At 37.0% G+C, this 24,708-nt stretch overlaps 1 protein-coding gene across 1 annotated transcript in view; it reads left to right on the plus strand.

Moving 5' to 3' along the window:
* Positions 1 to 2,908: 2,908 nt before the first annotated feature.
* Positions 2,909 to 24,708, plus strand: part of calcr (calcitonin receptor) — a 60,464-nt gene continuing 38,664 nt past the window's right edge. Inside the window, exon 1 of the mRNA XM_087787653.1 lies at positions 2,909 to 3,114. The gene's annotated coding sequence lies outside the window, so the exon portion shown is untranslated. The remainder of the gene's footprint in view (positions 3,115 to 24,708) is intronic.

The following is a 24,708-nucleotide window of genomic DNA, read 5'->3' on the forward strand; positions in this document are numbered from 1 at the left end:
TGACGTCTCTATGGCTACTGAATTGGGTAAAATATAATAATGTAATGATAAATGCTTAGACCTGACTTTTTAAACATTATTGTCATTGTTAAAGCAAAATATTTGACAGTTAATGTTATTCACATATATGAAGGGAATCGTGGTGAATAATGGATTCTCTGGACTTCCTGATATCCCGCCTCCCTGCTGAATAAAAGTCTGATGCCACTGTTTTCATATCCCGTGTAATGTTTCCTCACACTCCGATAATATGTCATAAATATGCAGCAACATGCGCTCGCTATTGTATTTGTATGTAAGCCCAGGTTTGTGAATGCAGGTGCGCACAGGAAGAGAGATTAATACTAAATTTCCGCTGACAGGAAGTTTGGATAAACAGCTGGATGTGTTGTAATTAGGTTCAGAGTGAAAACTGAGGACAAGCAGAGAACAGAAATCCTTCTTTTTTTTTTTTACAGCCACTAATGACTCCCTTTCTCTCTAAATCGCTCAAGATCAAGTCTTAAACACAATTGTCATTCAAGTTGGTTATTAGTTTATAACAATATAAACTCATTTCCCATAACGTTTCAATACATCACACATATCTGCAGTTAACATTTACCAGGAAATGAAAAGACACTTAACAGTCTTCCTTAACTCTAAAAATGTACTTTACCTATTTATATATATACATAAAAAAAAGTATGAAGCTTTTCTCCTCTTGTGAAAATTGAAGTTTCAAGCAACCAGCACAAACAGGAACAACAGAGAGATGCACATCCTCTTTTTTTCTTTTAAGGAACACGGCTCAGGGTTTATTTTCGGGCTTCGTCTAAGAAAACAGAACGTTTGGTTGAGTGCCTCGGAGCACTGAGATTTGCCGTGTGCTGCATGTATTTTTGTAGAATCCAGACCTTCAGTATATAGTAAATACTAAGTGGGTTCTTACTTACTGCATATAGCCAGTGATACACATCTGGTGATGGGATAGAACTAGCAACCCTCCACTCTACATGTATAATTTAGTGATCATCCCTGAAATGTGTATCGTTAGCCTGAAAATAAAAGCCAAATAATACCCTTGTCCTTATTGTAATTGTATAATAACAACCTGATTATATAATCAAGTAATCTTATCTAAAAACCGATTTTCCGCACATTGTTACTGGCCCGCTAAGTGGCAGCCTCTTGACACTGGATCTCAGCGATTTTGCTACAACATTAAAGGGTTCTTCTCAAACAAGCAGAGATAATTGATGACAACAATTCATGTGGATGGAGGGAATAAAGTGTCAGACAGATGTGACATAGAGACAATGTACTGTTGAGTTAATGATGTCTTTGTGTTAAATAATTCAGTTTTTTTTGGCTCTGTTTTTATTTACTTTCTTGAAAGATTTGGTCCATAAAATTAAATGTAGATCATCATGGCATTAGTTTGAACAAAATAAAGAAAAAGCTACAGAAATAAAGAAGCTTTTAATCAATACTTTATATAAATCAACATGTACTGTAGTGTATAGGAAGCGGAGAAAAAAAAAAGAAGCCAACAAACATTTACATGCAATCATTCATATCCCCTCTAAACTTAAGTTGAATTTAATAAACACATTTCATGACACATTTCATAGTCATATATATTTTTGATTAAAAAACAGATATATATGTTGAGTTACATTTTTGGCAAAATCATTTTTTGTATATTAAGTGTAATTACTCTACCCTAGAATTTTACAAAAATATATAAAATATACAGTAGTTCAACTAGCAAGTTCAGGCAATGTAGTTTAAGACTTCTTAATAATTCTGGTAATATAAAATGTGAAATGTGTGTGTGATAGTTCCATAAAGCGAAGCAAACATCTGATTGTAAAAAAAAGTTATATCATTTTCTCTCTTTAGTTCAAATTACGTGGATAGAAACATATAAAAGTGACTTAGTATAAGACTTAGGACTTAGCGAGTCCCCCTTTACAATACCAGAGGCATTTTGATTTGTTTTTCTAATGGAGTGTGTGTTCAAAATATAGAACCACCCATTTTCAGAGTGTAAATTATCTATGACTAATGAAATAAAAATCAAGATTGTATGTTTTTTTGTTGTTGTTATATTCTACCTATCTATCTCTTTTTTTTCTGGAAGAGTTCAGAGATTCAATTCAATTCAATTCAATTTTATTTAAAGTGTCTTATCATAACAAAGTTATCTCAAGACACTATACAGTTGAAATAAGACTATAGTTGATTAAGGAAAAATAGATCCCAGCAATTCAACAAAGAGCAAGAAGCGAAACACTGTACAGTGAGCTGTACAGAGATGCTTATTTCATTAGTATTTATTTCTTAATGTTGTTATTATTTATTTCCTTTTTCTCTGTGAAGGGTTATTTGGTTTTGTGTAGCTTTCTGGAAAAAAAAAAAACTTTTTATGTCAGGCGACACTGATCGTCACACTTTTTCTGTTACAGACTGACCCCGGACCCCCATCAGAGAAGTGAAAATCATGTGGCCCTCACAGGAAAAAGAATGGGGACTGTAGACTATTTTGTAGTGTGTTATTTTTGACTTTAAATGTTTTTTTTTTATTTAATTGAGAAATTTTGCCACAATGAAAACATTTTATATGGAGGCTGTGGGTCAAAAAATAATTGTCTATAAGACTTTGAACATAGTTGCTCTAAGTTTGTCTCTAACATTAGAGTCATACAATAAAGTATTTTGCTGTCACTTGTATAGATATTTTTATTAATAAATTGGGCCAATAAATGTGTCAAAAGACAAGCTCAAAAGATGCATCTTCGTGCGTCTCACACACATGGATGACAGAGGAGGAGCCAGCACGCGCACACACGCACACACACGCACGCTCCACACGCTCCTCCGTGGATCTGGGAGTCAGTTGGACTCTCGTGGATTTCCAGCGCGCAGTCAGCCGCGGCTCACACACGCCGTTAACTCAGCTCGTAAAAAGCGGACACTCGCTGGAGCTCAGGCTCGTGGTGAACGTGCGAATGATATTTATCGAGCATTTTACCGCCATGCAGGAGAAAAAGTTTCGCTCTAAATAAAGAGAGGCGAGCGCGGAGTCAGGACGGAGGAAGCTCCATCCTCACAGAAAACATCTTCAGAAAGGTAAGTCTTTTTTTTATTTTTATTTTTTATCATATCCCTCATTCAGTTTATAACATCAACTTGAATACTTCTCATCCCTCCTGATGTTCAGTGTTTAGTTGGAAAAAAACGCACATTAATTCAGGAGAAGCAGTTAAATCTGCTGATTCACAACATTCACTAAACTGTTTTTATTGAATATGCATATTTATTACCAACTAGTTCATCTGTCACGTGACCTATATTGTACACCATTCTTTTATGATGCTTGTCTTTTTCCTAAATATATTTAATGACCCAACCCTACAAAATTAGCATAAAGATGGATGGATGGATGGACAAATTATCTCTTATCTTTTCTTCACTTAATTAGGATTTATTTCAATATAAAATAATTATGCATTGTATGTGTTGATTTAACAATGATGAAGATGGTTTATCTGCAACCAAAAAAATACTTTTATCTTCTCCAGTGATGACATGTTGGATTGGCTGTTTATTGCCTGTTGTCGTTTTTTGTGACATTGATTGATGTGTGTGTCTGGTTGTGTAGTAATGGGGAGTACATTTAATAAACTCTCTGCTAAGAGAGCACGAGCATGTAAAATGGTCTCTTGCTTTCTTTTATATCTGTGTCTGCTCTCCCTTTTCCCTCCTTCCTTTTAGTCATTTCTCGCTGTGCTGTTTTTTCCCTCTTCATTCCAACCCTCTTTGATCTTGTTGAATGTTGTTTAAAAAAGGAACTTAAATTTGTTTATATAAGAGAAAGGTTTGCACATTGATTGACATTTTTTTCTTTGGTGTAAGTCAAAGCAGAAATATTCCCGACAAGTAAATTCTTTTTTAGCATCTTAAAGGAAACCAAACTCTTGCCAATTTTTTTTTTTCGGTAGCTCTTCATCCTAATAATCAGATAAATGAGACATTAATTTATTATTAAGATAAATTATTCCTCCTCACGCAGCAGAAATAAGATTAGCCACAAATCTCCGTGAATTGTAACCGCTCACTTCAGCATCCCATAATAGCGTAAAGCCTGCCTCGAGGAGATCATCGGGAATCTTCTTTTTTTGGGGGGGGATTCCTGTGTGTGGACGTAACTGTGTCTGGAGCTACCGCCGTGTCAACTGGGACTCAGTATCAGGCAAGCATGAGTGGAGTGGCTCCAGCGAGGAGATATGAGTCAGATCGGCGTGCAGAACTGACATTTATAGCAACAGACAGAGAGACGTGGGGAGGGAAGGGATGCAGGCCGACCCGTCTCCATGGCTCAGACCAGGATTGGGGTTGGCTGCTCTGTGGGGGCTCAGATAAGTTGGTCATTCATCATCACACAAACTCTAACCGGTCCACCTGCCTGCGTGTCCGTCCAGACAGAGACGAGTGAGCAGGCGAGCGGCAAATGTGCTGCCGGTGACAGTGAAAGGCAGAGCGAGGCTTTAACAGACAGATTGAGAAGAGCCTTAGGTGAAGACAAAAATGTTCTTGAATGGCTGCAGTGGAGGAAGAGTGTTTACACACATGCAAGCACACACTAGCTGCTTTAAATGGTTGGTGGATGAAGAATGCTGAGTCATCACAAACTGTATTTGCGTCGTATTATGGAAGACGACTCCACAGAACTGCATATATTAGTAAACTCCGGGGGACGTTTGGGAGTAATAAACATGAGATGATTAAGGAAATCTATCTCTGTTTTTGGGTCTAAATATGCCAGGTCCAAACTATCAACAAGCAAACAAATCAGAATTTAACTGGAGCATATAAATATAACATTAGTCAAATATATACAAATAGTAAAGCAATGAAGGGAGAGAATAGAAGTCATGACGATCCAGACTTCTGGCGTCTTAATCAGGACTAGGGTTGCTTTAATCATAATTATTTTTTATTTAAATTTTAATCTGAATATTTAATGGTAAATTCTACATGATCTTTGCGAAAAAAAAAATTATTTTTATTGCATGCATTAAAAAAAACACATTATTTAATTGACTCATGTAAAAAATGCAAAATTAACAATTACCTTAAATGATAAATAATTGCAAATACTATTAAAAATAATGTAATTAACAAATTATTGTGACATTTTCATGCCATCTCTGTTGGATTCTTTCTTTTATTCTTCTGACATTGCATGGTTTGTTCTTTTAGTTTTTTTAGACCTAAGTGGCATGAGGTTATCGCTTCCACTTCACTCTATTATTCATTTGGTATTTTAGGCAGTTTAATAAAGTGTGATCCATGTGGTCGCCCCCTACTGGTTGGCTGACTGGAGCTGGATTAGATTGCAGCGAAGCCACATTTTAAATCTAAACATCAAAGACATCCAGGATTGAAGCCGGAATCCCGATCGTGATTAAACATTGATGAATATTTCAATCCTAATCAGGTTTTTAAACAGACTGTTCTTTTATTCATTAACTGTTAACATGACTGATGCAGTCCATTGTGTGAATTGATTTTGACCAACATTATAAATATGTAAATAAATAAAAAAAATGACAGAACCTTTTTTCTTCCATTTTCTGTTGACTTGAATGTGTGATACAACTAAGGGTACATTTGTTTAGAGTTTCCACGTTATCTTGATAAATACTACAGTGCTTTTCCATCTGTTAGTCACATCATTAAATCGACCAGCATTCTAGTTGAAGAAAAATGTCACATAAAAGTAGCTAAAATGCTCTCTATAAAATCCTGTTAGTGGTACTGGTCACAACATCACAGTGCTGCACGATGCTTTAATGACAAAATCCTGTAAGAGTATGAAACGTTTCTTACAATCGTCTCGTCTCAATCTTTAAATAATGACACCAACGTTAATATCACTGTCCTGTGCTGAGATCCAACACCGTCACAAGCCTTTTTTTGCAGCGCGTTTCCTCAGCTCCGTGGCGAGCGACTCGCTCTCTTGTTCAGCAAAGCCTGCGAGTGTAGCCGAGCAGAAATGTTCCAAGAAGCTGCATAATTTAACGTCTTACATTTGGGCTTAGCAAGGCATGTGCATACCAGGATGTGGTTTAACCTTTTCGATTACATGACAGCCGAGTGGTCCACAAGCCAAGGTCATGCCTCCTCATTTCATGTAACTGAATTATGGCCTGACCGACTCCCGGTCAGATGTCGATTGGCGTTTGAAGAAACGATGATGTCGCCGGACCTTCCGAGCAAGCTGCTTACAAGATGTGGTCAAGGTTAATTGTTGCAATGGGTTCAGCAGCTCCATCTGTAATTCCACTTTGTGGTCACATTAGTTTTATTTAAGGTCCACTCTTTGCTTCGGAGGAGTGGAGCCTCCATCATGAGATTTGATTTCAGCACCTCGCACGAGCAGTTAGCTGTGTCTTGTTAAGCCGTTTACTCAAGTGAGGCTGAACGAGGGAGCGCTCGAAGGGAGGGACTCTTGAAGCATTCTCCTGATTTGCACGCTTGAGAAAAAAAAAAAAAGTCATCTTCACGATACAACATGGAACGATTGACGCTTGAAATTCAATGTCAGGAGGGGAGGCCCGTCAACAAGGGGGTGCCGGAATGATGCGTAACAAAGATGGATGGTTTTTATGAACCTTGAGAATGTTCACGTGTGCGACCCTGACACGCTACTGGCATGTAATACATCAATTTGTTGAGTAGCTACTTACGCCCGCGAACAGCTCATGGTCAGGCTGGCGTGCCCTCTCACTTCAGCCGTTGGTCTCGTACGTTCACCCCCAGAGAAACGATTTCTCACCTCCTCAAACACACCGTTTCTCACTGTTGACATGTATTAACTGGCAAACGCATTCACACGCCTCTGGGTCCCTCGCCTCGCTCCCATTCAAAGGTGCCATTTTCTTTTGTGTCTTTCATTTTTTGTCCTTAATGAATAGTGAGTCTGAGCAGCCACCATTCGCCTCCAACCCTTGAGTGGGCTTACAGTAGTTGACAGACAGCCAGCAATTCTCTTCAAGCGCAGAATTCTTTAGATATTGATTCAGAACTGTTGCAAACTCAATATAGATACCCAGGAGTATGTAGAAAAAATACAAATACTATAAAGGCATAATAACATAATAATAATACTACTCATTGAGGAGACTTGAAATATATATATATATATATATATATATATATATATCTATATAGATATATATACTTAAAACATGTTAAACAAAATAAATAAATAAAAAGGTAAACGTTTTTACTTGCAGATAATGAATAACCCAATCACTTATTTATCTTTTAACTTGGTAACAAACGAAACAAATGCAGCTAATACTACTTGGATTGCATTGTTTTTCAAACAGCTGAATTAAAGTCGGTTGTACCGTGCTTAATCTATTCACCTTATGTCCAGAATTTACAGTGACTAGAAGAAAAGACATTTGGGTTGCATCTGCCAGATACAGCCTACTATCTGTGGCTAAAAGCTAATAACAGAATCAACATCAGGCAGCAAGTTAAAATGAGTTAGTGCAGACTACAGTAACGTGCTAGCCACGGCTTATAGCTAATAAAACAATTAACATTAATTTAGCAGCAAGATATACACCTTTAGTGCTGGCTACAGCAGCGTGCTAGCTGCGGCTAATAGCTAATAACTAGTGATGAGCTGATGAAGCTTCATGAAGCAGTGTCATATTTTTCAGAGGACAGTAGGGGGCGCCCTCATCTTAAATATGATGTAAGGTTTCAATAGATGGATTATGGAGCAAAGACTGACATCTAGTGGACTCAGGAAATAATACACTGCTAGCTGCGGCTAATAGCTAATAACACAATAAACATTAATTTACCAGCAAGCTATACGCTTTTAGTGCTGGCTACAGCAGCGTGCTAGCTGCGGCTAATAGCTAATAACTAGTGATGAGCTAATGAAGCTTCATGAAGCAGTGTCATATTTTTCAGAGGACAGTAGGGGGCGCCCTCAGCCTAAAAATGATTTTAATAGATAGATTATGGAGCAAAGAGTGACATCTAGGGGACTCAGGAAATAACACACTGCTAGCTGGGGCTAATAGCTATCAACATTAGGCAGCAAGCTAACAACAGTTAGCACAGACTACAGTAATAACACAATTAAAATGAATTGAGCAGCAAGATAATCGCAGTTAGCACAGATGACAGTAGTGTGCTAACTGCGGCTAATAGCTTATAACACAATCAAAATGGATTGAGCAGCAAGATAAATGCAGTTAGCGTAGATGACACTAGCGTGCTAGCCACAATTAATAGCTAATAACACAATCAACAGTAATTTAGCAGCAAGATAAACACAGTTAGCGGGTACTACAGTAGCGTGCTAGCCACAGCTAATGGGGTAAACTACTGTCATTAATGTCAGTGTTTTAATATTGACATTTTGACAGCTCTAGACTAAGCTTATATCCAAAGTAAAACAAGTCTGGCAATATTTTAGAGAGAAATAATAAATAGATAAGAATACATAAGACTAATTTCACGAGATAGCTCAGGCTGAACGTCTTATTTGGCTCCTTAACCCCCTTTAACAAGCCATTTCCTGGTGATAGACAGAAGCACTCACCCACTCACTTCATTCTAATGATATCCACCAGAATACCACCTTTACACATCTACCTGGGAATTAATGAACAGTTTCCATCATCTCATGCTGGTACACATTAGACTGAAAAGTATTTGATAAATTCCAAGCATGCAAAAAAAAAACATTATTCAGTATAAAAAAACAACGTGCGGTTAACAGAAACTATCAAATGTTAGCTGGTGGAGAGACTCCAATTATCTTGCAAATGTCAATACGCTTCTAATACCTGCTGTCAGCATCATATTTCTAATATAGCTGACCTTGTTCAGCAGCGTGTCATGTTACGTATGTATTTCCCCCCAATAAAGACAAGTGTCTTGCTATAATGTCTGGACCTTCTTACGTCTTTTATTTGATCTGATTGATTATCTCTGAGCAGAATATGACCTCACTTGTTTTGTTCATGTGCTCTTAATCCTTGTCCTCCAGACTTTGTCCTTGAAGTCATGGTCAAGATCCTCCCTTGTCTTTATTCTAAACATCGTCTCCCCCAGATACAACAGAACAACAACAACAACAACAACAACAATAATAATAATAAAAACAGATAAATACAGTAAAACACCGTTCAAACACATTAAAACAAAAAATGTTGAATTTCTTAATTTATTATTACTAATATTTATTTAGGGTGCAAAGTGTTACCTTGTGACATTTCTCTTTGGGTTTGTATGTTCTCCCCTGTGTTGCGTTGGTTTACTCCGGGCACTCTGGTTTCCTCCCTCAGTCCAAAAACATACAGAGGTTGATCAGGAACTTGAGGAAATGTCCGTATGTATGAGTGCGTGTGTGAATGCAAACACACAAATTGACTTAAATGATCATGTCATAAAAAGTTTTATTCAACAGTATTTTACAGTTTCTTGTTGAATTATGCTTTTAAAACTTAAAAGTACTTGCTGAAGGCCACATCTGTATTATAGTCTTCCAAGAGGAAATAAGAGAAACATTTTTTCAGGAAAATGAAAAGTTTTTCATATACTAATAAAGAAGTATTAATAATATAATTTAATTATTATTTTAAAGGAATTTCCAACCTTATATCCATCAAGTTTTTTTCTCTGTGCATTCTGATTAAATCTTTGGAAGAAAATAAGAAAAAACTTTAGAATTAATATAAAAAAACAAGAAATGCATAAGTGTCACATTTGACCTTTCTGAAGAGCGCCCTCGAACACAAACCCCTGGCGGCAGTAATTAATTTATCTCTACTATTTCCCTCCAAGGGCAGCTCTGTGTGCTATGAGGCATCAGTAATACAGACTTATTACTACATCCCCAGACTGCCATCGATTTCCTTTGAAACTCTCTGTTGCTTCCCTCCATTGAGTGCAGCAGCTCCGTCTGTGACTCACGGGTCGCGCCATAATAGTAGGTGTAATCGCCTGCCATTTAAGTTTCCACGGTGATTGGTGTCAGTCGGAGAAAGAGATTTAACACAACCTGCACAGCGAGTTATTCGCCTTCCAATATCATTTTATCTACTTTTTAAAGTGTTCTGGGCTTTATTGAAGCACCTAAGTCATTATTAATAATGACAATTCAACATGTTCTGGAGTGAAAATGTATCCCACAATCACAATCTGTAGAAACAATGTTTTAAATATTAAAGAATGGAAATAATCAGTGAAGCTCAAAACATGTTTTCTTTAAATAAGCAGATTTGTGTCTTTCACTCATCATTACTATAATCTTTCATTATTATTTGTAATTGTATTAGGAGTACTGTAGTAGCAAAATATTACTATTAAAAATAAGTATAAGCTTGATCAGAGTGATATGTACATGGATAGATAAATATTTAACAGGCATAATAATACTTACTTACTTACTTAGACTTTATTAATCCGTCTGGAGATCTCCTTAGGGAAATTGAGTACCGTATAATATAAAGTATCACAATATTATATGGAAAATCACCAGTTATATAATTATTAACATTACTAAAGAAGCAACGTATCCCTGTTCTTGTAAAAATCCTATACGTAGTTTTAAAGATAACGTTTCTACCTCCCCTAGCATCATAAACGTGTAACTACAACTTCCTAAATTATTTGATTCATCATTGTCATTTTACTGCCTGAATATTTGTATACGAGACATGTAAATAAAATTGTTTTGCCAGTTTCTGGATTTATCTTCATGGGAAGTTTAAAAAAGGTCATCAGTACTTCCTATAAAAACAGTTTCTGACCCATTGCTGTAAAGAAAATTGGTGGTCACATGACAGTCACAGGCTATCTGGGTGGGTCATCCAGACCCAGGTATGTAGTGAAGATCATTATTAAAATAATAGTGAGATACTTTTAACAAGTCATGGTTGTTTAAAATCAAACCCATCACAATACAGAAACGTTTCCAAAATGTTACGTACTGCTGCTTTAATATCCAAGGTTCTGTTTAAGGGATTTGTTCTGCAACACGGAAGTCAAATATTCATTCAGCTGAATAAACAAATGCACATTTTGTGAGCGTGACTGCAGACTTAAACGGATCATGATTAACGTTTGGGTGGGTAGACCAGAAAATTGAGCGGAGATTGTACACATCAAATGTTTCATCGTCAACAAACAAGGTCAGTTAAAAGTAAAAAATATGGAGCATTTCAAGCGTTTTTTTTTTTATCAACTGTAATAGTTGTTTTTTTTCATCACTTCAGTCTGTCTCTCACTTCGCCACACATTGTGTTGTTGTGCAGCAGCCAGACATCCCATCCTGACCCTGCAGTGTGTTCTAGGAACACGGTGGCCAGCAGGGATTTGTGGCTAATGCCTTTCAACTCAAGTCCAGCAAAATACTTATTTAATTGCTTCCCTCGGTCGGCAGCCTGTTCTTTTCCGACTGCATCCATGAATGTGGAAGTTTAGATAAAAGGCATCTGATAATTGGATCCAAATCAAATAGTTATTTAAAATAGAGATACTGTGATGTTGAGTAATGAACATTCTCGTATTGTTTGCCCATTAGTGATGATACGTGCCCAGCACAGAAAGGATTTCGCTCGAAGCAATTTGATCCCATTGAGAACGATGTTTAACCAGTCATGGGCTTTAAATAATAGATTGTGTAGTTTATTTAAAGACATTCGTGTGTGTGTCCCATGGGGGCCAGGTGGGCTTAAATCAAACTGGAATGTTGACGGTTATTGTTTTTGGCAGCAATTAACCAAACGTTTTAAAATTCACATGAAGGAAGAAAAAAACATCTGGCTTTATTTCTAGTGCTAATTATTTCTGGATTAAAAATAATAATAATCATTTTGTTTCTACTGGTTTCAAAATTACCCCCAGAATAGTATTGTAATTTGTTGGGGCCAAAAATATGTTTTTGTCACCTCAGGCACTGCAGAGGTTTTACTATTTTAATTAGGATTTATTTTTGTATTTCAATCTCATCTTGTCATTTACATCAGTGTCAGTATATTTATAGTGTTTCATACCCTTCGAATCATACGCTGGTTCGTGTTCTGTTATACCTCATGCACGTACGATCATTGAATTTTCCAATACATTTAAACTCAACCCGAGAGTCTTTGAGTGACTTTTTCAACCTAGCAGGAACCTGAAACAACAAGAGCCTTTCTCTTATGTAAACAAATGTGTCAAACTAATCGGCAGCTATACTTATCCGACATTGGTAGTGACATTAGTGATGTGTCGGAATAGGGGAAGAGAGATCTATTTTTTAAACAGAACATACACTTTGAAGCGGCATAGTGGAAGATTGTATGTGCTTGTTTCTTGTTCATGGCTGTGAATCAAATCTGGTTATATTTGTGTAATCCAGGCAGTTGTTGTTTGGATGGAAAGAACATTTAGAAAGAGAAAATAAATTAAACTTTTAAAGCATCGTCACACCAGATGGAGTGGGAGTACACTATGTTCTCTCTGTTCTCTGTTCTACCTCAAGTCACCTACATGACGACCACACTCAGGTCTCACACCATCTGTCTCTTTTTTTTACTCTAAAATGACACTTTTGGCACTTCAACTTATTCTCCTTGTCAGTCATTTTTGTTTGTGAAGATTAACAAGGCAAATGTTGGATTCAAAAAACATGTGTCAGGAATACATTATGATAATATTTCAGCTGTAGAGTAAGTAACTAAGTTAGTCATAGTTATTTGTAAAAACTTGAACAATCAAAACCAATACACATTTAAAAATACCTAAAAATGTAATGCTCTAAATTATATTATCTACACAAGACAAACATAAGACAAACACAGGAGTCTCAGAAGATAGAGAAAAAGCTGCACAAATAAAAATGTCTTAAGATGTTTCTTGAAGGAGTCAGTAGATCATCAAACACAGAGGGAGAATAAGATCGTTCCAAAGCTTAAGAGAAACAGCCTGGAAGGATTTCTCTCCTCTGGTCCTGAACCGTGTGCGAGGAACCATCAGTAGATTCTGATCCACAGACCTCAGAGCCCGAGCTGGGGTGTAAGGCTGGATCAGATCAGTGATGTAAGGAGGAGCCTGACCATGAATAGATCTGAAAGTAAGAACCAGAATTTAAAAATGGATCCTGAAAGAAACTGGCAGCCAGTGAATAGTTGTAAGGATTCGAGAAATGTGAGTTCTTCTACTACGAGTTTTGCAGGTGAGAAAGCTCTTGTTTAGACACAAAAACAAACTGTTACAATAGTCCAGACGAGAAGACACAAACGCATGGATTTCAAGCTGCAGATCGTGTTGTGACACCATTTTCCTAAATTTAGAGATTTTTCTCAGTTGAAGGAAATGGTTTCTGGTCAGTTTTCTGCAGTGTTGCACTAGAGTAACTAAAACAACCTCAGCTAAAACAAGTGTCCTGGCGGTATTACTAGTGGAACAAGTATTACTTTGACTCAGACAGCAACTACAAGCAGGAATTGTGGCAACTAGGATGTTTTCTACTCAAAAAATAGCATCAACCTTAAATTGAGTTTGAAATTTGAAATAGAAATTCGGATAAAATGTGAAATGCAGCACAACGGTAGTTGTGAAACTAGTGTCTTCGTGTTAAAAATTACATTTTACAAAGTCCTAATGGACTGTTCTGAGCGTCGCCGTGGTGCTAGCGGAGCATCAGTACATCTACCCATTGATTAGTTAATAGTGGTGCAATTTGCAGTGTCCTCTGCTCTTGCTGCACCTAAATGGCTGCCACGAGCAAGGAACAGATAATGGTAATGCTATCAGACAGAGAGGAAATGGAAAATACTGGGAACCTTTCCACCCCTCTGAATACGTCCGTGTGTGTGTGTGTACCTGTGCTTTATTCTCTATCAAGCAATGCATTTGTCACCACGTTTTCCGTGCTCCTCAACCACAGTTCAGGTTTAAAAGAAAAGAGTACAAGATGATTTTAACATCTTAATGTGTGAAAGCAAAGCCTGGGAAAATTGATGTTATTTTGAGCCCTTGAAAGTGGTTTGAGATTTAGCCATAATCGCTGTTGTGCAGATGGTCATAATGATTTTGAGAAGCTTAAAAAACATGATTTTGAGAGAAATAAATGTTCCGTTTGCCAGAGAGATGTGTTAAAGCTCTCAATGTTCAGTTGCTTCATCAGGATAACATCTGATGTGTTTCTTAATGTTTAATATTCTGCGGCTTCGAAATGGCGTAGGCTGAGCAAAATGAATGTTCCCGTCAATGACGGATGCCTTTTTGGAACATGTGCTTCAGGATGTGATTTACAGGCAGCCTTCGGAGTACTTGGCTGGTGGAAATCTGAAAACCTGAACAAAGAAATGCGTAGAAGAACAAAGCTGATGAAAATCAAACACAGAGCAGGAATTTCAATCGCCGTTTCTCAAGAATTAAAGCTTTTAATTATCATAAATATCATCAGAAATCAATGTACCACCTTGTTCGTTGAAGCTTTGTTTTGTAACAATTGTGAAGCCAGTGTTTCATTCCTTAATGAATATTTGTACTTCGCCTCTGATGGTTTGGACGTCTTTTTTACTTCTCCCGTCTCTCCCTTTTTTTTTCATGACAGCATCGTTAATGTTTTCCATTTCCACCTGCCAGGCGATGACATAATGACAAACATAAAGGGAAAAATATGAGACTGAAATGTTTGTAGTAATGGGGGCATCGCTGCTGACTTGGAAAGTTTGCCCAAGGCATGCGTGTGAGAGAGAGGTGCACTGTTGGTGTATCTGTGGACTTGTATGGTGATGATGGATTCCACTTGACGTGTTTCCTGTGCGGTTATTTTCCCTTCAGTGTTTTTGATGATGAGAACTGACGTAAGAACAATAATGGATTTTTTTATTTTCTTCATCAGCATAAAAAATGTGTCATTACTTTTTTTGACACCATGTCTCCGTCATGAAAATCAAGAATGAATCAAAACAGATGATTTAAGTCACATTTGGGAAAATGTAAAATATCTTCCATTACCGCCGTTTTTTTTGTGAGAGAATCAATGATTAAATTGTTCACGGCTTTCTTATTCACAACAAAATACAGACTAGAAAAGTGCTGTGGCAGCGCATACCTTCACCAAGAGGCTCACTTCAAATTAATTAATAAAACATAGAACAAACCGTTGAATCAATTGAAAATATCTGGAGCTAACAAGAACGTTAAAGCTCATGGTCCCCGTGGGGAACTCAAAATTAAGATTAATGTTCGCGTTCATTTAGGAAGATGTAGGTTATTAAGATAAAGAACAGTGATTAAGGAGACTTCCTATAACAGTTAAACGGAGGTTGAAGGAAAGGAATTTGAAATGTAGCATTTGTTCGGCCCGCTACAAAGAGTGCTATTGGTTTGGCCCCTTGTGTTATTGAGTTTGACACCACTGATCTAAATCCTGTGTTTTTACAAAGCAATGGGTTTCTTTTAGTTCTAAACTGAACCAGGCATGTGAGCAGCAGCAGTTAGAAGCCATATGAGTGAATGACAGCTATTTTTAAACCTCTGTCAGTGGAACCTGTAGAACAACCAATCTGTTAATAGCTCTTCTCAGCTTGGATCCTACCTATTTAAGCACTTTTCTTCAGCGGACCAGAAGCCATTACGTGCCTCACGTGCCAATGATGTTTTGCACACGTTTGCTCCACGCGTTCGAACCAAATTGGGGAAAACATTTTTTTTCGTTTCTCTGCCCCCTCTGCTTGGAATACTCTCCAAGGTGAACTTAAATTGCAAACATGTAAATTCCACTGGGAGCTTTCCACTTCATCTTAAAAGACAGAAAACGAAAATCCAATGAACAAAGTCTTTGTTTTTAAATGGTTACGCTGACCACAAGCCCTGTTAAGTTGCACTCTTATCTTTGATGTGTGCTGCTTCCTCTCTTGGCCCTCGCATCCTTGTAAATGAGATATTGATTTCAATGGGTCTTTTATCTAGTTAAATAAAGGTAAAAAAAAGAAAGGATTTGTTCTATCATCAATCTTTTCTTTAATTAAACATGATGTCCGCTTTTTACCCGACTGATAAATGCACACAAAAACCTGATCTTCTTGGCGAATAAAATAAAATAATATTTGTCATGAATGTCACTACTATACTGACTATTTATTCATTCTCAATACAAGACTTTGTTTTATTTATATTTATGTACTGTATTTTTATGATTAACCTCTTACATTATTGTTCATAGATGCTATATAGGGAGACACGCAGGGTATTTTGATTTTCTTAACTAAAGATAATAGCGAGATATACAGAAAGTCAGTTGTAAACTCGTACTTATGTAGGTTTTATTGTTTGAGTCCAGCACCACCAACACTAACCTAATCATTGTCAAACAACAACATTGATTTATAAACCAGGAGAAAAGTTGCTGAATTTTTTCCATATGCCATCCTTACTCAATTCAAATGTCCTGGCTTCATAATTAAACGTCACATTTTCATATCTAACCTTTTGCAGTTACGCATGATGGAAAATGTCAAAATATTGTTGGAAATAAATTGTCTCCACGCAAGCAGGCATGCGTGGCATCGTTACAGAGTGAGTCGTTAGAGGAAGCCGCACACGCGTGGCAGCAGTGTAGTGGAATAATGCTTTTGAATAATGATCCCAGAACCAGGGGAAGCAACTATTTATCACAAGACGTTTTACCACAAAGACTAATTGTTTCTAAGATGAATCAGGCCGTGTGGTAGGTTTATTCAAATTTAGTCAATTTACAAATCAATCTTTTTATACAGCCTGCTTTTTGAAAATAATTAGTTGATGATATGTCAATCAAACTCAACCATCATCTGTGTGCTCGAGTAAAGAGCCATGAGAAGAAACCGAGTGTATCTGCTGTTTGTATTTGGGGAATGTTCTGAGTGGAAGAATATCTACGCCACATTAGTCAGTTTTTCCTTGTACTAATAGTACAATTTAATTTAATTGGAGGGCTAGAGGCCAGGGACACCCTGGAAAGGATGCCACTAATTAGACACAAAATAGTTAATTTTAAATTTTATATGACAAAATGGTGAACTATTTGATAGAGATATCTTCTTTATTATTTCTTTAAATCATTATCATTTTTTGCCGCTTAAGTATATTCAACATTCTGTTTTATTTCACTGTGAATTAATTGTCACCATAAGGGATTGACAAAGAGAACATCTTTAACAAACTTGTGCGATTACAATTCCAAATATACTTTATATACTGTGACTGTCAGTGAGATCAAACATTTAAATAAATACTTGACAGAAAACACTAAAAACCTGAAAAATAATATATACAAATGATCTGTTTATCTTACATGTAAAAAAAGAGGAAAACAAAGTCTTAAAAAAAGTTATATATTTAAAGCTTCACAACTAATCCATACTAAAAAGAAAATTGTTAGTTAGCGTTCATTTCTACTAGGTTCAGTCTGACTTTGACTTGTCCAGGTCTGATTTAGCACCAGCAACTCCTGAGAGTCCTGCTTCACAGGTTGCCCCTCATTCAAGATTGATAGAAGCTATAAGGAGGGTCCCTGAGGATCAGGGCAAGTATCTTTGAAAAAGAAAAACTACAAACAAACAGGGAACAAAATAAATACACAAGTACATTTGCTGGTAAGTACACACTTCTCGCCATCTAAACAGACTGAATTGACAGATTTGGATATGCTATTGTATAAAGCATCTGGTGTGGGATCAGATGTGTTACTATGATAGTTGTGGGTCCCTTTATACCAACTGACATGTATAGACTCACAATCGCGCGCATTCTGGCCTCACTCCCATGTTTGTATCAGTGTTAACTACTTTGGCATGTAATCAAACATAAGCACAGTACAAACATGGCTGTGTTTAATTATAGCCCCACTTGTAGTACACACACTTGGATAGAATTAATGTGATGGGCTCGTCCTTATCGGCGATTATTATTCATACATATTAATGAATTCTCTTCTTACACACGCATAACTCACACCATCTGTTAAGTACACTTCAAATTGAATAACTTGATGGACGGATATCGATGCTGATGAATTTCAAACGTTCGACTAAGAGGATAATACTGCCTGAGATCTTTCGTTGGGTCTTTAGGGAGGCTCATGCATTCTGGGAATCTGCTGGCAGCTGAATTGGAGCATACATGAATGATTGGCCGGTCAAGCATCGACTACCAAGCTGTGTTTGTCAAATTTTCCTCTCAAACTTGAAAGGTCCAACACGATTTCCTTTTATTTTCCACACCTTCCCTGACACATTCCTTCTTGTTCCACAAACCTCCCAGATATCTCTGGCCCTCCGTGTTGCATCTATTAAGCCCCTGTTCCTTTCTGATGTTCGGTGAACCGTCCGATCGCAGTTCATGATCGAGTATAAGGATTAGACTAGATCTATGGCCACTGCAGCCTTTAATCTTGTCCTGTAGGATCCATTTTCTACCCTTGATCCAGAGGAGCTTATCTTTAAATCGTAAGTCGCTCCTCTGCTATGGCTTTTAAAACCTGCAGACCTGTCGTACAACCACCAACCTTGACCATCTACCATGTTTTATTCTCATTCCTTTGATCCTTTTTTTGTTGTCTTAGATACACTCTGTACCCCAACAAAAATGTATTCAAGGGGTTTTATTGTCTTTCTATTAGAAAACAAGTTTTTTCTTTTTTTTTTTTACCAGTTTTCTTGTTGGTGAGAGAGAGGACGTTTACTAGGAAAAGGGTCTGAATTTGTGGTCAGCTAGCATTTAGCTTCCCTTCTTTGTCTCAGTGAGTAATGAATACTTTTGCCTTTAATGTTGCTTTAAGTTACTTGTCTTTTATCTCCATGCTGAACTGGCTGATGTCCTCAGCAAATTCAGAAAATGTTAGTTCAAAGCTCACTTTGCATTGCCATCTTGTTCATTAATACACTTGATCATAGTCTTTAATTGTACTGTAAATGTTAGATTTTGGGCTTTCATGAGAATACATGATATCAACCATGTTGCCATTTTCCCTAATGATCCAGCAACATGTCATGTCCTACAAGGATTGGGAGTGGGACACCAGTGATTGAGATGGCTCATGTAAGATGACATTTTAAGTAGTTAAAGCCAATAATTTTGCCCTTAAAATGTTTGTTTTTTTTTAGCCTGTCCTGGCTTAACACTTTATAGGATTAAATGACATCCCCAGTTCTTTTCAAAAAATAAAATGATGGAGCCCCTGTACCTCCTGTTATTTTGAAGGAAAATAGTTTCAAAAGAACCAAAAAAAACAACAGTTCACATCCCGGCTGTCTTGTGCCAGTGATGCTCTTAAAGTAATACACGTCAGAAAGTTTACTTCAAAAACAACAATGAGGAGAACTCATTCTCGGATTGCAGTCTCAAAGTGACTGGTTTATCGATCCACGACTTGGACGGTCAAAAAAAGGAAATAAGAACGTCTGAGTTTGTGAGTGACTTAACTCTATACAGAGGGTAAGAGTAAGTTTGTACATGTTTTTGACTCAGATTTTAGACTGTTTTCAATGAATGTACAAAATGTGTACCTTAATTTTCGAATTCATTTCAACTGGTACTTAAACATCATGAATATAGAGGATATTGTTGCATTTTGCCTTCAAAAGAACAGGATAAACGGCTTAACTATTTAAGAGGATTTAAATGTTAAAAATTATTATTCAGCTGTTAGTAACAACACCGAAAACCAAGAGGTTAATGTACAAAATAAACCTTGTAATTTATTTTCTTTTTTTGCTCCACCTCCTACTAATATCTGAAAATGTATCATTGTATCATTTTTTAATCATGAAGTGAGGAGAACTTACAAAACAATACGGAGAGATTATAAAGAGTGCACGAACTAAAGTGAGTTATACAAGAAGGGCAGGCAGCTAACACTGTTTGTTTGTCTGTGGATTGGATTGGGGCGTCGGGGGAATACCGCAGATATTTGGCTTTCGACAGTCGAAGGGAAAAGACCACAGAGAAAGAGGAAACCTAATATTTAACGTCCGCAATTGGTCGGCATGTTATTTATGACCCTCATAGGTCAGAGCAACTTTTATTATTATTTTTCTTTTCAAGCAGGTTTCCCTTAAAGTATTATCTTTTTAAAAATATTTTAATACCGAATGAAGAGTTATCTAGAAAGAGCCATAACAGTAGTTATGTATTTATTGTTGCACTTATGTTGCAACAGGTAAAACTTCAAAGTTAATTTGTAGCTTCTGTTTTGCTTTTTCGAGATAATCACACACCCGAATGTTGTATTTAATTTAATCTCAAATGTCTTTCAGCAGATCTGTTTCCTTGAATTGCTTTTGATTGCATTTTTATATTCAGCACAAGCACTTACTGATATTTTTAATGCTTTCAAAACAACTTACTGAGTGTTGATCTGTAAGTCAACACAGTTTTTCCAAAACAAACAAAAAAGGCACATCACCTGCTCAACAATATTTGAAAATGTGTTGCTCCTCAAAAGGACCAAGTAGACGTTTGGTTTTATCTTGATTCATCTCTAGTTTGACCGTGGAGGACAAATAATAATAATGAACAAATATTTTGACAAATCATATATAACATTTTTTAGTGAACTAGTACTTGATGAGGGAGTGTAACACATGAAGCTCTATTTTCACCTTTTAATATGTAATACATGATACAAAAATACACGCCACGTTTCCTGTTTTCTTGTTTGTGTTTTTGCAATAGACAATTGGCTTTTATGGGCCACTGTACATCTCAGCTTTGACGTTATATTCAATGATCAATCATGTTATTTTATATAGAAACTGGCTGAAAGTAGTATGTTTTCTGCATAAGTTGGGGACAGAGGTTTGCTTCAATAAGGGTCTCAAGATAAGGTAAACAATATAATGATGTGGAAATTAATGACAAACACATAGTTGGCAAATTATTATATTTCAAAACGTTTCATATTTTTTACGTTATACATACAGTTTAAATTGAACAAATAATGGACAGATTTTAATTTTCATGGCCCCCCTTTCATCCCTTTCCCTCTATCAGGTCTCTACCTGAGAAGTCAGTCATCAGTAGCACTTTACAAAAAGCACGATGACCGTGGGTATGTCAAAGGCAAAGAACATCGCGTATAAGCCATTCCTTACCACACAGTCTGAATGTGTTACCTTGTGGGCTCCTATAGAAACGTTCATGCATCACTTTTTTCCAAGAGAAAATTCATATTCAGTGTTCTGATGCAAGAAGCATGATCAGCACTAAAGTTATGTGTAATAATTTGACTTATTAGCTGTCAGTGTTACACTTGAACACACTCCATTTTCTAAATGTGAGGAGATGGTAATGGCGCGAAGGCTCCCACCAGTCTGCTGGCAGATGCTGAATTTTGATGTTTGCTTCTCGTACTTTAGAGCTATTCCAGCCAACAGGCAGAAAAAAACAGCAGATTGAGAAGACGGACAAGGACTCGGCCGAGCTCTTGACCGCAGCAGGATGATATTCTCCAGATGTTCGCTGGTACCCGTGCGGCTTCACTTGATCCTTCTTACAGCTGCGGCCTCTTTGAGAAAGACTCCGCAATTTGTCTCTGACAGCGGAGAAGACGTGTTGGAGATGAGTCGTAAATCTGCTCTTAGCTGGAAGCCAGGTAGAGAGGCTAAGCGGGCTGAGCTTAAAGGCAAACACTACACGTGCAGGAAACTGCTAGTTTGTCCGAGCTTTATCATATGAGGACTCAAGGTCTTACTGAAGTTCAAGTATCTCGAGGAGATCTCGTTAGACTCTCTGAGGGAGATTCAGTTCAGGTAAGAAGCAGAAATCATAACATTGTCAGACTTAACCCCTGTGTTATCTCAGCGTCAATGTTGAGGTCGTTCACCTTGACCCAGAAGCAAGACAAGGGATACCACAAACACATTTTTTGGGGGCCTTTGGGTCACCTTGACCTAAAGAAAACACAAGGGTTAAAGGCCTACTTCTCTCCTGACTCACTCACATGTTTCAAATGTTGAAGTCTTCCTCTCTAAGATGCAGTAAGTCCCATAATGAAGATTTTTTTAAATGTATTACTTTATAAAGTTGTCCTTCGTCTGAAATCTCAGCGAACGAGAGGTTACGAGAGAAGGAGTCCATCATGATGTGATTATAGTAATGGTCTTCACTTCACAGGCAGCTTTAATCCCGGCCTGCTTTGTTTAAAAAAACAAGTCCCTTGGAGGTGGAGACTTCTAGGTTTGATGACACTGATAAACCTCAATGTTTGACCAATCACAGAAGAGTGGGTGTGGTAACGGTAAACTACATTTGATCTACAGAAAAACAAAGCGCTTTCAGTGGGGCTTAAGCACATTTTCACATTTTCTAATGTAAATATTTCAATAAAAAGAGAGTTTTGTACAAACAGACACATACTGATGAGTACAACAGAGGAACTAATGGCTACATAAAACTGGCCAGTGAACTTGACCACCATAGTTTGAATAATGACATCATGTCAGGGATGATTTATGATCAGTGCCCATCTTTCTGGGTTGTCAGTGGCTCAGAGTGAAAGGAATTAAATGAATGGTTATCATGATAGCAAGAGTCTTCACACAAATTAAATGACCCCAACAATAGCTTTGATAAATAAAGCGTGGAATAGAAAGACTATTATTAATTTCCTAATATAATAAACATGAAGATTAGTTTTAACTCCGGCCCAAGAGATTTACGAGTGAAGGATCCATTGGTTTGTAAGTGTGTGATAAAGAGCAAAGATTTTATTTTTTAAAGAAAATAAACAAACACAATCATACTCATCATAACACAAGAGGGTTTTCTTTACCTTGCAGTTCTGTTCCAAAACAGGACATGATAATAAATTAATTTAAATATAATGCTCCTCCCACTCTATTATGATAACAAATGTTATTACAAGACACACTAATAAAGTTAGAAATTTGTACCCTGGCTAATGCCGTTATCATAAGATAGTCTTTCAAAAGACAGTGTTGTATAAAAACTGTTCTTCAGCACCGTAGCAATGAGACACTGCTGTGTCACAGAAAGCAAAGATTCAAAAAGAAAGTGGATTTCTTTGATATGGTGGTCTTCATGAATAATGTTTAAGGCACTGATAACTTATCCAAGTCTCGCCTTGAGAACTAGAAGTCTTGACTTCTCTCGATGGGAGAGAAAAAGAGCTGACAGCTGCGTGGAATGTTCAAGTCACATCAAATACGGGATGATTCCGTATTTAAGGGAACCAGAGGGGAACTCTTCTCTTCTAATACTTTCCCTTCTGTGATTAATGCAGATGAAATTACTGTTTATGAGCCAAGTTGTTTTTTAACCAGGTTGTAAATATATGTTTAATGCCATAAAAGTATTATTTGAACTGGATGTGTTAGTCACTTCTGGACTTTTTGCAGCCAGCCTCTAGTGGATACTCTGCGAACTGCAAATTATCATCACTTCAGCGTTGGCTTCACTTTTTAAAACGATGTCGCATATTGGTTGTAAAAGATCACTTCGGTCTTACCATCATTTCTGAAGGTGACAGCAGCATCTCTCGTCAAAAACAAGAGCTCAGTTCAACTGAAAATAGAGACGCTCCTTATTGTGCCTTTATACTGGTAATTGTTCAACTTTCTAAGTCAACAACATCATAAATAACAACAACAACATAAATGTATCCTACACGCTAACTATTCATTAGTTAAACCTGATTCCTTTTCTACCAATATTGTCAAAATTCCAAGTATTTAATTGTAAAAACCTTTTTTAAAATGTTCAAAAAATGTTAGAAAGATGTTAAGGGAAATATTGTTCAGTAATACTGTAATATAAACAGCTTTTCAAACATTTCTGCACCAAATGTTTCATTCTTTAAGTTAATTGTCTGAAGCTTGTCAAAGACTGGTTTGACTTGACGTGTGATTTTTGATGCTCAATGTTGCATCATATGTCAGCTTAGGAATCCAATTCACGGAGAACGGCAATGAAAATGTCACCTGGAGGAGAGAGAGACAACCGGAGCGAAAAGACGGAAGGTTCAGATGAAGTGACGCAGAATGAGGAGAACGGTGGAGCTAGAGGGGGTGGATGAGATGGGAGAAACAGTTGCGGGAGGAAATAGATTAAAGGATCAGGAGCTATATGGAAGAGCAGGAAGAAAGGATGGGAAGTGAATGGGAAGGTGGAGGATTTGGTGAACGTAGACATGGAGATGGTTCTTTTCATCTGCAGACAAATTTTTGTATTTTTAGAAACTCCACGTTCTGCCTCACGTAGCGAGACAAACATATTTCTTGAATTATTTTAAGAGCAGGAGCAGCAGCTTTCCACTCTGGCCTTGATCGTGCAGACGGCGGCTTTGACTTTTTAATCTAAAAGGTTTATGTGCAGAAAGTACACATTAGAGACTGTTCTACAAACATTTAATTGAACTCCTTTATTGTTCTTTTTCTTGTGTTCATCTCAGTTTTTGTCCGTAGCTATTGTTTTACTTTGCTCTTTTGTTGAGGCTAAATTGGTTTGATGAGGTTTTCGTTTGCTACCATGACTATCATTCAAATGACAAATGTGTGTCTGTGTGTTAGCTGACTAATACAAAAAAAATGTATTGTTAAAATCTGCTTTATGGTTTATTACAAAATCAAAACGTTCCAATGGCAACACAATCATTAATAATAGTCACTGATTATTACATTTGACCAT

Source organism: Callionymus lyra, chromosome 3 (assembly GCF_982586985.1).
Source record: "Callionymus lyra chromosome 3, fCalLyr1.hap1.1, whole genome shotgun sequence".
Taxonomy (NCBI): Eukaryota; Metazoa; Chordata; class Actinopteri; order Syngnathiformes; family Callionymidae; genus Callionymus; species Callionymus lyra.